Source organism: Triticum urartu, chromosome 6 (assembly GCF_003073215.2).
Source record: "Triticum urartu cultivar G1812 chromosome 6, Tu2.1, whole genome shotgun sequence".
NCBI lineage: Eukaryota > Viridiplantae > Streptophyta > Magnoliopsida > Poales > Poaceae > Triticum > Triticum urartu.
The window spans coordinates 5,169,727-5,182,916 of record NC_053027.1 but is presented as its reverse complement, the minus strand read 5'-3'; the positions used below and the strand labels follow the sequence as shown (position 1 = coordinate 5,182,916).

Genomic DNA, 13,190 nt, shown 5'->3' with positions numbered 1-13,190 from the left:
TAGTAGCTGAGCCACGTAGTAACCTCGAATAGAGGAGAGCTAAGCTTGCGGCTACTTGGGAGGAGACAAAAATGTTAACCACGAGGATCAATGAGTTGGATCCCGAAGCTGCGATGATCTTGCGCGTCGGTCGTGTCAAGATGTTGAAGCGCTTGGCAACAAAGATAAAGGAGGCCGAGAAGGAAGCGGCTGACTAGGAGGAGTTGGTAGTAGAGTGAGTGAGATGGCTCGGACAACAGATCTGGTAGGGCAAAAATGTCGGTTTCTTGCATGGAGTGCCGGGCAGGAACTATTATGATCAGACGCATGTAAAAACTATGAACATCCGCCTCTTTCTGATTCTCATCGGGCGCTATGAACGCTCACTTCAATTTGCTCCATATTACCATGTATTCAAATGAATTTCGGCATATTTGGATGGACATCTAGGGGATGCGGTTGGATCGCAGGCAACGGTATCAATGTCCACGGACTGGACAGGGCCAGTCTGTGGACAAATAATGTGTCCGTTTTAAGGGATGGTGTTGGAGATGCCCTAATTGTGTCTACCACATGCGATAGCATTCATGCACCAAGTTGAATTTGTGGACATGGATATGTATACATAAAAGCAACTTGATATGGTTGAGCTGTGCACATGTATCTACTGCACAAAAGACAAACAAGAGCAGCAAGTGTCGCACATGCAGGCCATCAAATAATGAAACTCGACACGTCGCTCTAATTGTCAGTACAGTTCTGCTAATCTAATCCTGCGAGTACCTAGTTAATTTGGAAGCAAGTGCTTATATATAGACATAAGTAGCAAGTTGATATATAATGCAGCCATGCACATGCATCTGCCGCAGCGTGTCCGTGGGAGAGACTCTCAGTGGCTGTCTAGTAGAAACCTTTGCCTAACATCACTAGAGCGACTCACAGTGCTCCCAATATTTTTGTCGCCAAAAGATAAAGAATGAAAGACGACACGTCCCGCATGGGCCGCTGTGCTAACTGCACTAGATCCACTCAGAGTGATGCTAATTTAATCTGGCAGCAAGGCTGCATGCACACGCATTCACCACGTACGTAGTAGCTGAGCCCCCTCATCCTTGGTAACATGCATCCATGTAACCAAGAAGCATCTCGCCATACTCAAGCAGTTAAGCTTATGCACGTTATGGCAGTCAACCCTCGTGGAAGCCCATGCGCTGCACGGGCGCAGATGTCGGGTCTGGTCTGATCGAATGTATGAACATACCTCTCTCACGTCATTCATCCATCAAGAGAAATTATGGGGACAATTCATCTTCATAGTCCTAAAGCCGACCTAAAATTAATAGATATGCAATTTTCAGTTACATCGTAAAATAATAAGCATCATTTGACTGTACATTATGGACCATCGCTTGGGGTGGTAATCTCCATGTGATAGGCCAAGATCACAAGAGGCCGCTCAATCTCTTTCTCCTCCTCTTCATTGTGCTCAAGTTGCTTGGGGTAGGAATGCTAAGTACAGTTAAAGCATGGTGCATATTTATTATTTTGCTGAATATTTTGATCCAAACTCAATATTTATCTCAAGTAATAAAAATGGACCTTGATAAGTGTCACACGTGTGGCACGGACACATGGCAACTCCGAACATTTTTTATGGCAAATTTAGTGACGCGAGGATGGCAACATTAGTTGTCAAGCATGGAAAATTTCTTTTCGGATGGCAAGTTTAAGTGTTTTTTTGTTTGTTTTTTCACTTTTCGGATGGCAACTTTAGTTGTAAAAATCGTCGGGGCCGGAGTGCTTCGTGCCACACGTGTGGCACTAATCATTCGGGATAAAAAAACGAACAAATATTTTTCAACTATTCATAACTAGATGTATCCCTTTTTTCAAGTGACCAGTTTCGGTTCCATATTGAGTTATTGTGTCATCGTTTACATACATAATTCATATATATCATCATTTTTGCTGGCTGGCAACTGCAAATTAACACAAGAAGCAATGCTAGAAGATGGTGAGCTCGGTTTGATTGAAGCAAGTGGCTATCTAGCCGATCTCTTTTGCTTCTAGGGGAGGCTAGACCCATGGGAAAAGCAAAAATAAATTAGCAAAAAATTGGCAAGCATCCAAACCGTCTGACAAGGAAGCTTTTCTTTTTAAAGGAGGCAAAAGATTTGCCTCATATATTAATTAAGAGAGAAGATAGAGTTTGAGGGATTATAACACCGCCTTACAAGGAAGCTTGTAACTTAGTGGTCTTAGACAGTTGTTCTAATCAAATGTAGCAAGTAGTAGATAGTTAATTTTGAAGCAAGTAGACATACATATACATAAAGAGCAAGTTGATATCTGATCCATCTGTGCACATGCATTGCACACGCGCACATGTCGGATCGGTACCTCTTGCGTGGCCCGTGTGGTGGTAGCCACGGGTTATTACCTAAGATGAATCAGATATTCAGATTCACGAGAGGAACCTTTTGCTAGCTTCACCGGCCTCTTTATATCTGCGTGTGTCCCCGACTCTTGGATCCATCCCAGCTACATTGTTAGCTACACACTACACACAGCTAGATAGTTAAGCAGCAGCCAGCCACCTAGCTAGCCATGGGTGTTGGTTCCAATAAGAGCGGCGGCGCCGGCGTTGTTGTGTCGTGCGTCGTCCTAGGCTTAGCCCTGCTCGTCGTTGGGGCGGCGGCAGCCAAGAGCAGCCCAAACTCCTGCAAGGCGTTGTGCCGTGGCCGGGAGGACTACAAACCCTGCCACGCCGCGTGCCTGTGGGGTGTGCATCTGGGATCCCATGGGAGGACACAAGGAGAAACGGCAGTAGGAGGAATTGGTGCCCCACCTACCTGCCGCGTGCGCTGCCGCCACGCGGACGACATCGCCGCCTGCGTCAAACAGTGCCAGAGTGGGATACAGGGAGAAGAAGCAAGAGAAGGAGCAGTAGAAGCAAGCGTAGGAGGAGGAGGATCTGGCCTACTGGTGATGCCGACGGAGCGTGCCGGAAGGAAAGGCGGAGAGAAGAAGAAGCAAGCAGATGCCGCCCCAGTCCAGCTGAAATATGACCCAGAAATCTGCTCCTTCGTGTGCCGCTACATACATGAAAAGGAGGACTGCCTGAGAAGGTGTGAGGCAGCGCCAAACGAAGCAAGAGGGTGAGAAGTTGGTCTCCTGGCGTCGACAGCGGTGGGCACGGAACTGGACGAAGAGAAGAGGGTGCACCGTCAACCTGAGCTATTTCTGCCGAGAAGCTGGTGCTGCCTCCTGCACCGGACTACATCGTTTGCTTTCCTAACAAGATGTTAATTAGGTCATCCAGCTTGTACGTTGTTATCATGGTTGTTGAGTAGTTCCATTTTCCCCATATCCATGTGTGACAGTGTGAGCACACAATCTTCTGTGTGTGCCACACTTTTGAAGCCACCATCGTTTTCCCTTTTGAAATAAAAGGAGGTGATATAGGAAAACCGCAGGTATATGTGGTCCCTTTTTGTTGTGCTGCAATATGTTTGACAACTGGTTTTGTGGCATTGATTGTAAGGTGATACAAAACAAGATGTAATTTAAACACTGATGATTCAACTGAATTTGTTTTAGCATTAAGTGCATGCATGAAAGCGTAAGACAGGGGAGTAAACTTCTTTTAGCTAGCTTGTTGATGGAAGAGAGCAAGTGGATATATATGTATCCAACTTGGGGATGCATCTGCGAGATGCCACGAGCTCAAACGTGCATCAATGCATGGTAGTGCATATATCCAACGCCATGTGCGCCTGTACTCATGCATCAACGATATTTGTGGGACACGTAGAAGATTTCCAACATATCACCAGAGTCATTGATACAAAATACAAAGTTTAACATCCACCCATCCTCTCGCTGTAGCCAGATATCCATAGTGCCGTACCAGTTTTGATGTAAAAATGACATAAGCACAGCCATTCCAGTAGCTATAACTTTTTTGACATATAATTCATATTTTGTACTCGCGGTGCAAAACTGTATTGATGTGGGCCCTCTTAATCGTCGATTGAACTACCACACACCATCTTAGTTCATCTCTAACAATGTTTGACACGTCGTTGGTATAATCTGTCATATAGATGCGACAAAAATTACAGTGTGTACTTATGTATGTATGTATGAAAGAACACGCTTTTATAAACGGCAGAAAAAAAAGAACATGCTTATATAAACATGAACCAAACTAAATTAAACACATTCAGCTGTGCATCAAGGGCGAGCACTCGCGATGTCCACGTCGGCAACGGTACGAGACAAAAAAGGATTTATCAGGCCCACCACGTCGTTCGCGTTTTATTCTACAAGAAAAAGACAGGAGGAGAAAATCGCCTTCAGCCCCTTCTCTCCGCCTCGTCCTCCTCTCCGGCGCCGCCACCCCACCCCCTCTATCCAGCGGTGTCGCCTCTCCTCCCTGGAGCGTGAGCTGCCGCCTCGCCGGCGCCCCTCCTCCTCCTCCTATCTTCTGCCGTCTCGCCGCTGCAGTCGTCCCCGTGAGCAAGCTATCCAGGCTAGGGTTCATCGGAAAGATATGAAAAAAATCCCCATTCCCTCCGCCGTCTACTATGCCCCGCTGCCCACCTACTCTTCCTCTCTGCAGCATTGTGTTCATCCTCGACGCAGAAGGATAGCGTGGACTGCAGAGACGCCCTGCCGCCGTGCTCCTTTTTGTTGATCCCCTTCCATCTGATTGGCCAATGAGGGAAGGTCCAAGAGGTCTGCGGTGGGGTTGGAGCAGCGAGGTCGGAGACCCAGGCGGTGGACGCCTCATCGGGTAGAGGAGAGGTTGACAATACGGACAAGGAGCAGTAGTGTCATGGATCTGCAGGGGAAGCGTCATCGAGGGATGGCTGGTGTCAAGGTGAGCTTATGTTAGTCCTTCTCCCCCCTTCACTTCTAATCTGTATCACTCTCTCTCCCTTTCTGCCCATTCTGAAAATTCGAATTTGGCTAATCCATGTGTACTGGACCTGCTTTCAAAGCTATTATGTCTTATTTTTGTGAAGATGATGCCACTTAAATGCTAAAACGTTGTGCAATATAATTGACTAATCTAGATTAATGAATACTACTTGAGCTTCATAAGCACCGCCGAGCTTCCCGCAAGGGGGCACCCAGCAGGAGAAGATCGCTGCACTTGAAGGTAGTACCTACCTACCCACCTACTTCCGCTACCAGCTACTACTACTTTTTACACCTTGGCCCTCCAATCTGCTGTCACAATTCTGTCTCTCCTGATGCTGTTCCTCGTCAAGGTTCAAATGCTTGAAACACATAATTAGTTAGTTCTCAACATAGATAGATAGGCATTACAGGTGTCTTTCTTCCTTGCTCTATGAAATTTCCCCTCATTTTTGGGAAGAGCTCTTCTGTTCCATACTACTACGATCACCAATAACCTGACTGTAATGCTTCCGCTCTCAGTTCACAACATTAAACCCGGTCTTTTGATGCAACAGAGATGAAGGTACGCCAATATGAGGAGCATGTGCAACTCAAGATTTTAGTACAAGATCTTGAAAGTAAGTATGGAAGGAATCATTGCCTCTGTGCTTAGCTTTACTTGTTGATTTCAGCTACAATGCCTCTTTTTGACGTGTCTCTGCTACCGTAGTTGATTTTTTCATGCTCCCTGTTGTTTTATTCATCATATGGTACATGCATATTAGGTCGTAGACTACCACCTGTTTTATCCATCCAAACCATGTTGAACGTTGACAATACTCTGATATTTCATCTTCGAATTGGTCTGTTTTTTAGGCAGATTCAAACTATTATTTTCCAAATTTCTAAAGGTGAAAGTATTATGACCTTGGCCATGTTTGTAGAAATAAATTTGGGAATATTGTTTAAATATGGCACTGCAATAAATGGTATTGGGTTAACAATTAGTACAATACATTCAGTTTGGGCTGAATGCCAGAATGTTACCGAGACATCGAGACTTGAAGAATCTGACTCTACTTTTAACATTTCTTTGGGATGCAGAGAGGAGCTTACAGACCTTAATAAACAAGAACGTGGTATTATGTGATCTTGCTAACCTTTATTGCTCTACAGGATCAACCTGATCTCTTTCTGCACATCAGGTTCCTGTCGCCGCTGTTGTCATAATGGCTTGCAATCGACCAGACTATTTGCAGAGGACAGTTGAATCTATCCTCAATTACGCTCTGTTTTCTCCATCCCTTCATTTCCCAAAAGAAGATAAATTCCGCCGTCTGCTGTTTCTTTTAATGGCACCCAGAGCACATTCAGTTGATGACACCTGTCACTTATATGTGAAAAAAAATTAATCAAGTTGCACTCTTTATCACCTCACCAGTCATACAACATCTCTTAGGAAACTTGTATAGTATTACTCCCTAATCTTTTTATGAAGCTATTTGCTTCTTCCATATCTATGTAGCTTCAGTTTGTAGAACACCCTTCCTGACTAAATAAATAATGGATGATAACTCTTCCAGGTTCCAGAAAGCAGTTGCCTCAAAGTTTCTACTTTTTATATCACAAGTATTGCTAATAGCAATTTCAGTTCTTGTTCTCAGTCACTTTAAGTGTGTATGAAGAATATTTTTACATTGCTTCTTCCAATCGCAGGATGGAACAAATGGAGAAGTGAAAAAGAAAGCTTTGAGTTACACTCAAATAACATTTATGCAGGTGCGTAAAGAAACACTTGCTTTGTGCTTCTTAATTGCTTGATAGAATCGAACTCTTGTAATATTGTTAGCATAGCTGATACATGTTATGCATGACTGCTCATACCAAGTAGACATGTAAGTACAAAAACTAAAAAAAAATTGGCCTGCAAGAAGCTCTAGATGTACCGAGAGATGGTAGAAAATCTAGATGGAGGTAGGACTTGAAGCATTTGAGACATGTCGGAGCAACACTAGATCCAACAGCAAAATGGCTTAGCCACAAGGGAGACATGTTCACTTGTGGCATCTTGATGTGCCGTTGTTTTAGAGGGCACTAGATTATTTTGGTACTAGGAAAGTAGGTTATGTACGTGGATGTCAGATGCAGTGATTTCAATGGTCCAAACGTTGAAAGGTTCTGCCCCTGGTACAACATCAATGGGAACTGCTACCCTCAAGGAAACAGTGCAATGAAATGGGGCAGGTCCATTTGGTTTGACATTTTGAACACACAACTAGAAACAAGAACAATATATATGCTCTATAAGGCTTGCTCTAAATTTTGTGAGTCGCTGAAGAATGCTTTCTCTTCCAATTTTTTGGCTTTATAAGTACTTGATGTGTCCCCGCAATTTGTTTTGATGTGTGCATGACACTTTCAGCAGAAAAAGTAACAGAAAATCTGGGCACAAGTTGACTCTTCCCGCCCTGTGCAAATAAAATGTGCAGTCCATGCTTATCTATGAAAGGCCATCGTCTAATTCTAGGTTGGCAGATGATTCATCTGTTTTCAGTTGATTGATTATATAATTATATTGGTTATATCGTCTTTGTTTGCTCAGTATTGTGTTCAGTCCCCAAGGGAACATGGTGTTGTATAAACAATATTGGAAAGCACTGGGCTCTTGAGATTTAGGATTTGTTTGTTTCAGTTTGTTTCAAGTTTTACTCCTGAAAACCTTGAGATTAGTTTGTCTGCTGAGAACAATATAGGGTCAATATAAAGTATGGAGATACATCTAAAAAAGGTCTGGAGATCATATTTTGTTTTTTCTATGTCACCAGTACTAGATGGTCAAGTTTTTCTTTTTGTTGCTGAAATGAGTTAATTTTGTTTCTTCTAAGGACGTGTCCAATGCGGCGCTACTTGCCTATCGTGAATCGTGAGCTTTGTTGGCATTGCTGGTTCAGGAAGAGTTTGACGCCGCTCGACATTTTCACCTCAAAAATAAAAAGAGTCTGACGCCTACCAATTCTCCTGCCAAGGATACTCCTATCGACGGCCGATCGACAATTTGAGGTCACCGAATGAAATGAAAATAAACAGCTGACTTTGGGACAACTCATTGCATCCATGATCCACATGTCAGATGCCCTTATACTTTCCCATGCTTTTAAGTCACTTGCTCAAAATTATGAGTTAATATTTTCGTTCTCAAGTTGTCACTATTGCACGAAAAAATTCAGTAGATACTTGTTCTTCTTCGAATCTAGGCATGTGTTGTTCGCATCACTGTCTATTTCATGCAAATGCAACCATGTTTGCTTTGCAGATATAGTTTCCCCTGCGTGATGCATCTAGGTTGTGTTTGTAGTCGTAAATACAATTTTAATGTACAAAATGTAAGTGGCTTCTTTTACCTCATATTTTTTTAATCTCTGGACTCATTGGGTCCTTATCTCGAACAAGTCTTGGAAAATAACACATGCATGTCCTACTGTTACTCCTTACTAGAAAAAATTCGGAAAGCAGGCAGGAACTATACATGATTGACAAAATTGGCAGTCATATTTTTCTAACTAGAATAGGCAGAAACTATGCATACAAACATCACTTTGATATCTTTTAACTAAGCAAATTGTAAATTTGATTTCATAAAATGAAATTGATTGCTTTCAGAAATTAGTTCAGAACTGCTCAATGAGACATTTATGATTACCTCTATAATAGGCCAGTCCCTTTTTCTACCAAACCGATAAATATCTAATAAACCCGATTCCACGGGGTACAAAGGGACCAGAACGCCAGTAGCCATGTCCCATGGCTTAATGTGATATTCCCAATAGGTTTCTGTAATGGCTAGGCATCTCTTTGATTCTGTGTGGGAATGTTAGAGATTTGCAAAACTGTTTGCTACAATCTTAGTTACACCTGCAATTGTGTTTATATAGGACAGAGCTCTGCCGTTTCAGTGGTGCCAAGATATACAATGATCTGGTAGGTGATTGGGCTGCTTAAATGTTTCCTTGTGATTAATAGTTTCATTTACCAATAGCTACTGGCAGCCAAAGAAAGTGACATCTAATCAGTCTCAGGGATTGAATGATTTAGTTACCACACTGTCAGTTAGTCGGCTTGCTGTTCACAACATGAATGATATATACTGCTTAATCATGTGTAGTTTTCTTTCCTTTTGCTCTGTTATAAATGGATGTGTATTGTTTGGGCAGTTTTCATCGTTGTTTAGATGTGTTTTAACCAATACTCCATGTACTCGTGTTTTTTCAAGCAACTACAAATCGTAGGGCATATGAAGTTCTGGCTTGTAATTCTTCATGGTGTGGTTGCAGGATATTCATGCTGAGGCTGCAAAGAAGATGCGCCGCACCACCAAGAGGCCATATAGAAATAAGTTGTTAACATGCAAGCTGGCTGAAGGATAGTCTTAGCAAGTGACATCCCAATGACAGAAAAACGAAGATTATTTACAATAGCATTCCGTAAGTTTATTAATGCTTTCTGTTTTTGCAAGCATCAGTTTGACAAGAACTGTTTGATTATTCAGTGGTCAGGGGACAGTCCCAACAACATATGCAAGTACTTCACCGGCATCTCTGATCCTTGCACCAGTTGTTGGCGTTGTCATTTTCAATGCAGTGTTATATCATTTAACAATCACAGTCCAAACAGCAGTAAGTGATTGTCCTTCTCATGTGTGTTGTACATAGGGCCTGGCGGAAGGGAATGAAGATGTACACCGCCAGGAAGAAAATCCAGAAGGACAAGGGCATCGAGCCCTCCGAATTCGAGGATGCCATCGCGTGGGTGAGCGTCTCTCTTGCGTCCCTCCATGTCACTGTGCTTTAATCTCAGGTTATAACACAGACCCATCTGAAATAAGACTGGGAGTACCCCTTGGGGCTAGGGTATAAATAAATATGTTTCTCTCCTTTCCTTGTGCTGATTTTTTGTTATGATCTCGTTATGTTGGTCCGACTAGAGAATCACGAGGTTTTTCGTGTCCAAACGGAACACAAGCCTTTTTTAAATACATGTTACTTGAGGCATTGCGTTTCAGAAAGACGCCGCTTTATTCATGGGTTGGGTTGCCAGTTTGGAGCCACTTAATTTATGGGTTGCTATTCCTATCATCGCTGTTAAATACTAATTATATTATCCAACTAGCTAGATTTTTATTTGTGTTTGTATCGCAGGCTGCAAATAATCTTGTAGCTGCGACGGCGGTGGCACCTTCAGTTCTTGCTTGCAGGGCACCTACTGCAGATACACCTTCTAGATCAGGTATGTATCATATGGCTGTTTGTCTCTCCAGCACACACATGAACTACAACCTTAATCCTGCCCAGTGAGTTGTTATGTGATTAGAGTCCTCCCATCTGGGTGCCACCGTCGTCCTCGCACCGTCACACGCGGTGTCGGAGACATGGACGAGGTCAAGCAGTCTCTGCCTTTGTCTTCTTCCCTCGCCGTGAGGAGCTGAGGATACAGACGAGGAGGCCAAGGAAACTGTGGCATCTTCATCGTCGTTCTCTCGGCGCGCGGTGTTGAAGAGATGGCCAAAGGAGGCTGGGGGCTGAAAGTGCGGCACACTGTAGTGTTTGTTTGATGGGGAACCATCTTTGTATGCCAGCATATTTGTAGTGGTTTGTTTGATGGGAACTACCTTTATATGTCCGCATATTTTGCTTATGTATTAATGATTCCATGCTAAATTTCTACTCCTTACTAAAAGAATAAATTGTCAGTGCAACAACTATCAGTTTTTTTATAACTATCAGTTTGTTGCACTAAACTAAGTTAATGCAACTGTGTTATATAAATCAGAAAATGCAAATCAAAATGGATGTGTACATTAGTACAAATAGGAAAGAGAAAGAGGCGTGACCCACCTGGCACCGCCGAGCTTCTGCTCAGGCGGCGCGCCATGGGCGAGCCCCAACAACTAGTAGCTCATCAAGATGTAGTATATCGAATTCAAGCACCCATGTACTCTGATTTTATGTTGGACAAATTAACACACACTACTTTACTTTATAATTTATACGATATGTATGAACAATTTTAATCGATATTTTTGGGGTAAAAATTACCCCGTGCTAATCAACACACAAAAATGGTAATCGGCGACGAGCTCGGCTTGGTTGAAGCAAGTGGCTATTTAGGTGAGCTTGTGATTCTGCGGAGGCTGGATCCAAGCCAAAAGCACAGACAACAAACAAGGGGATCTAGTGGTGCGGTCGAGCTTTGCTACATCTACAGGCCATTTCGCACGGAAAGGAAGTTACGGACTAACATGACCCAGTTAAAATCAAAAGATGGGGTCAGCTAAAATCAAGGTGGGATGAATTTGTGATGGAGAAGAGGACACATCTCCATGTAAAATCAGTCCGTGGCACTCTCTCCGTAAGTGTAGAATTTTCGGGTGCGGTCAAACAAGGGAATGCCCACACGTACGCGCGTAGTTGTTGGATCCATCAGAGTCGTCCACTAGCTTTTTTTCTTTCGAACCGGGCTATACCCCTTTCCATTGCAAATGAATGGAAATACAAAGTTCAGAAACATGTCAGAAGAAGGGAAAGAAGTAGAGCGAGTCCGGGCACTGCTAGGAAACCCACTGCATTCGCCCGCCATCGAAACGAATGTCATGGGGCGAAAACCTAGACAGCACAGAAAACCTGTTAGACTGTATATACGTAATCTTGTATAGACCTTGTATTGTACCTCCTGGTACATCTATATAATGAGATAGCCACACCCTGTTTTAGGGTGTTGAGCCAGTTTTCCAAATCCTATGTTTTACATGGTATCAGTTTAGGTTACGATGTCTTCCGCTGCACCACCTCCCGCCGCCGCCACGCCGATCTCGACCGCAGCCGCCGCGCCGGCCCTCGCCCGGATGTCGCCCTTCATGGCCTCCCGCCCCCTCGCGACGACGTACGGTGCCGTGCCGCCGCCGCCCACTTCCCCGCAGGCTTCGGGGCCTCCGGACGCTCCAATCGTCCCGACCGAGCCCGCGGCGCTGCCGGCCCCTGGCGGCCCTCCTCCGCCGAGTCCGCATCCGTGGTGCGGTATTCCCGCGCCATCCTATGGTGCGCCCCCGTCATCCTTCTGGCCGGGGTCGGCCTATGCTGCGCCGCCGCCGCAACCCTACACAGCGGTGCCGCATCCGCCGCCACCGCACCACTACTACCAGGCGCCGTCGCCGTCCTATGGGGGCGTGGCCTCCTCGCCGTACCGGTGCCCCTGCAGCGCCCGGCCAAGGTGCTTCGGCTGCTGCGGGTGCTGGCCCCTACGCCGCGCCGGGCACCTACGGTCCTCCTGCAGCGCCCGGGCACGGCGCTTTGGCTGCCGCCTCTGCCGGGTCCTACTCCTCCCCTGGCGCCTATGCGATGGTCCCTCGTCCAGAGATGCCTGTCCATGGATCCCTATGCCCACTGGCGCAGGCGTACACTGCTCAAACCGCGGCGCCGCCGCCGTTTTATTTCTCGCACACTGCTGCCGGTGAAGCTCGCGCCGGACAACTACCTGTCATGGCGTGCTCAGGTCTTGCCTCTACTCCGCAGCCGCTACTTGGAGGGCTACGTCGACGGATCCATCCCGTGTCCACCCTCTCACCATCCGGCATATCACACGTGGGTGGCGCAGGATCAGGCTATTCTCTCCGCTATCCAGTCTTCGCTCACGCGAGTGTTTCGTCGATGGTCATCTTCGCCGCTACGTCCAGGGAGGCGTGGGCGGCCCTCCACACTAGTTTCGCCTCTCAGTCTCAGGCGCGTGCACACTCTATACGCACCGAGCTGGGTGAGACCAAGCTTGGCGATCTCAGCATCACGGAGTACTTCAACAAGATGACGAGCATCGCCGACACCTTGGCCTCTGTTGGTCAGCCGCTTCAGGACGAGGACTTCACCACTTTTGTGCTTAACGGGCTTGATGATGATTATGACAATCTCATTGAGAACGTCCATGGTCGAGAGGATACGCTCCCGCGTCGTGAGCTCTATGCGCGCCTCCTTGGGCATGAGCAGCGCATCAAGGCGCGCCGTGTTTCCCCCAGCTTCGCCTCCGCCAATGCCGCCACACGCGGCAAACCTTAGAAGCCGGCCGCATCAGGTGGCAAACCACCGGCTTGCTCGTCGCAGGCCTCGCGGGGCAACGCACCGACCATCACTGGAGGGAGTCGCCCAATTGCTTGTTGTTCTAGTTGCGGTGCTCCTCAGGCTTGTCAGCTTTGTGGCATCGATCGTCACCTCGCCTCTCGCTGCCACAGACGCTACAAGCAAGACTTCCTTGGCCTTGGT

At 45.7% G+C, this 13,190-nt stretch overlaps 1 long non-coding RNA gene across 4 annotated transcripts; it reads left to right on the top strand.

Moving 5' to 3' along the window:
* Positions 1-4,331: 4,331 nt before the first annotated feature.
* Positions 4,332-10,622, top strand: LOC125515371. 4 transcript variants are annotated; one of them, XR_007286979.1, is made up of 7 exons: positions 4,332-4,864; positions 5,463-6,666; positions 7,773-8,865; positions 9,219-9,368; positions 9,597-9,693; positions 10,083-10,170; positions 10,255-10,622. It is a non-coding gene; the product is annotated as an uncharacterized LOC125515371 (long non-coding RNA). The 4 variants fall into 4 exon arrangements; XR_007286978.1 differs by lacking the exon at positions 7,773-8,865; XR_007286980.1 differs by lacking the exon at positions 7,773-8,865 and having other exon boundaries at positions 10,236-10,622.
* The last annotated feature ends 2,568 nt before the right edge of the window (positions 10,623-13,190 follow it).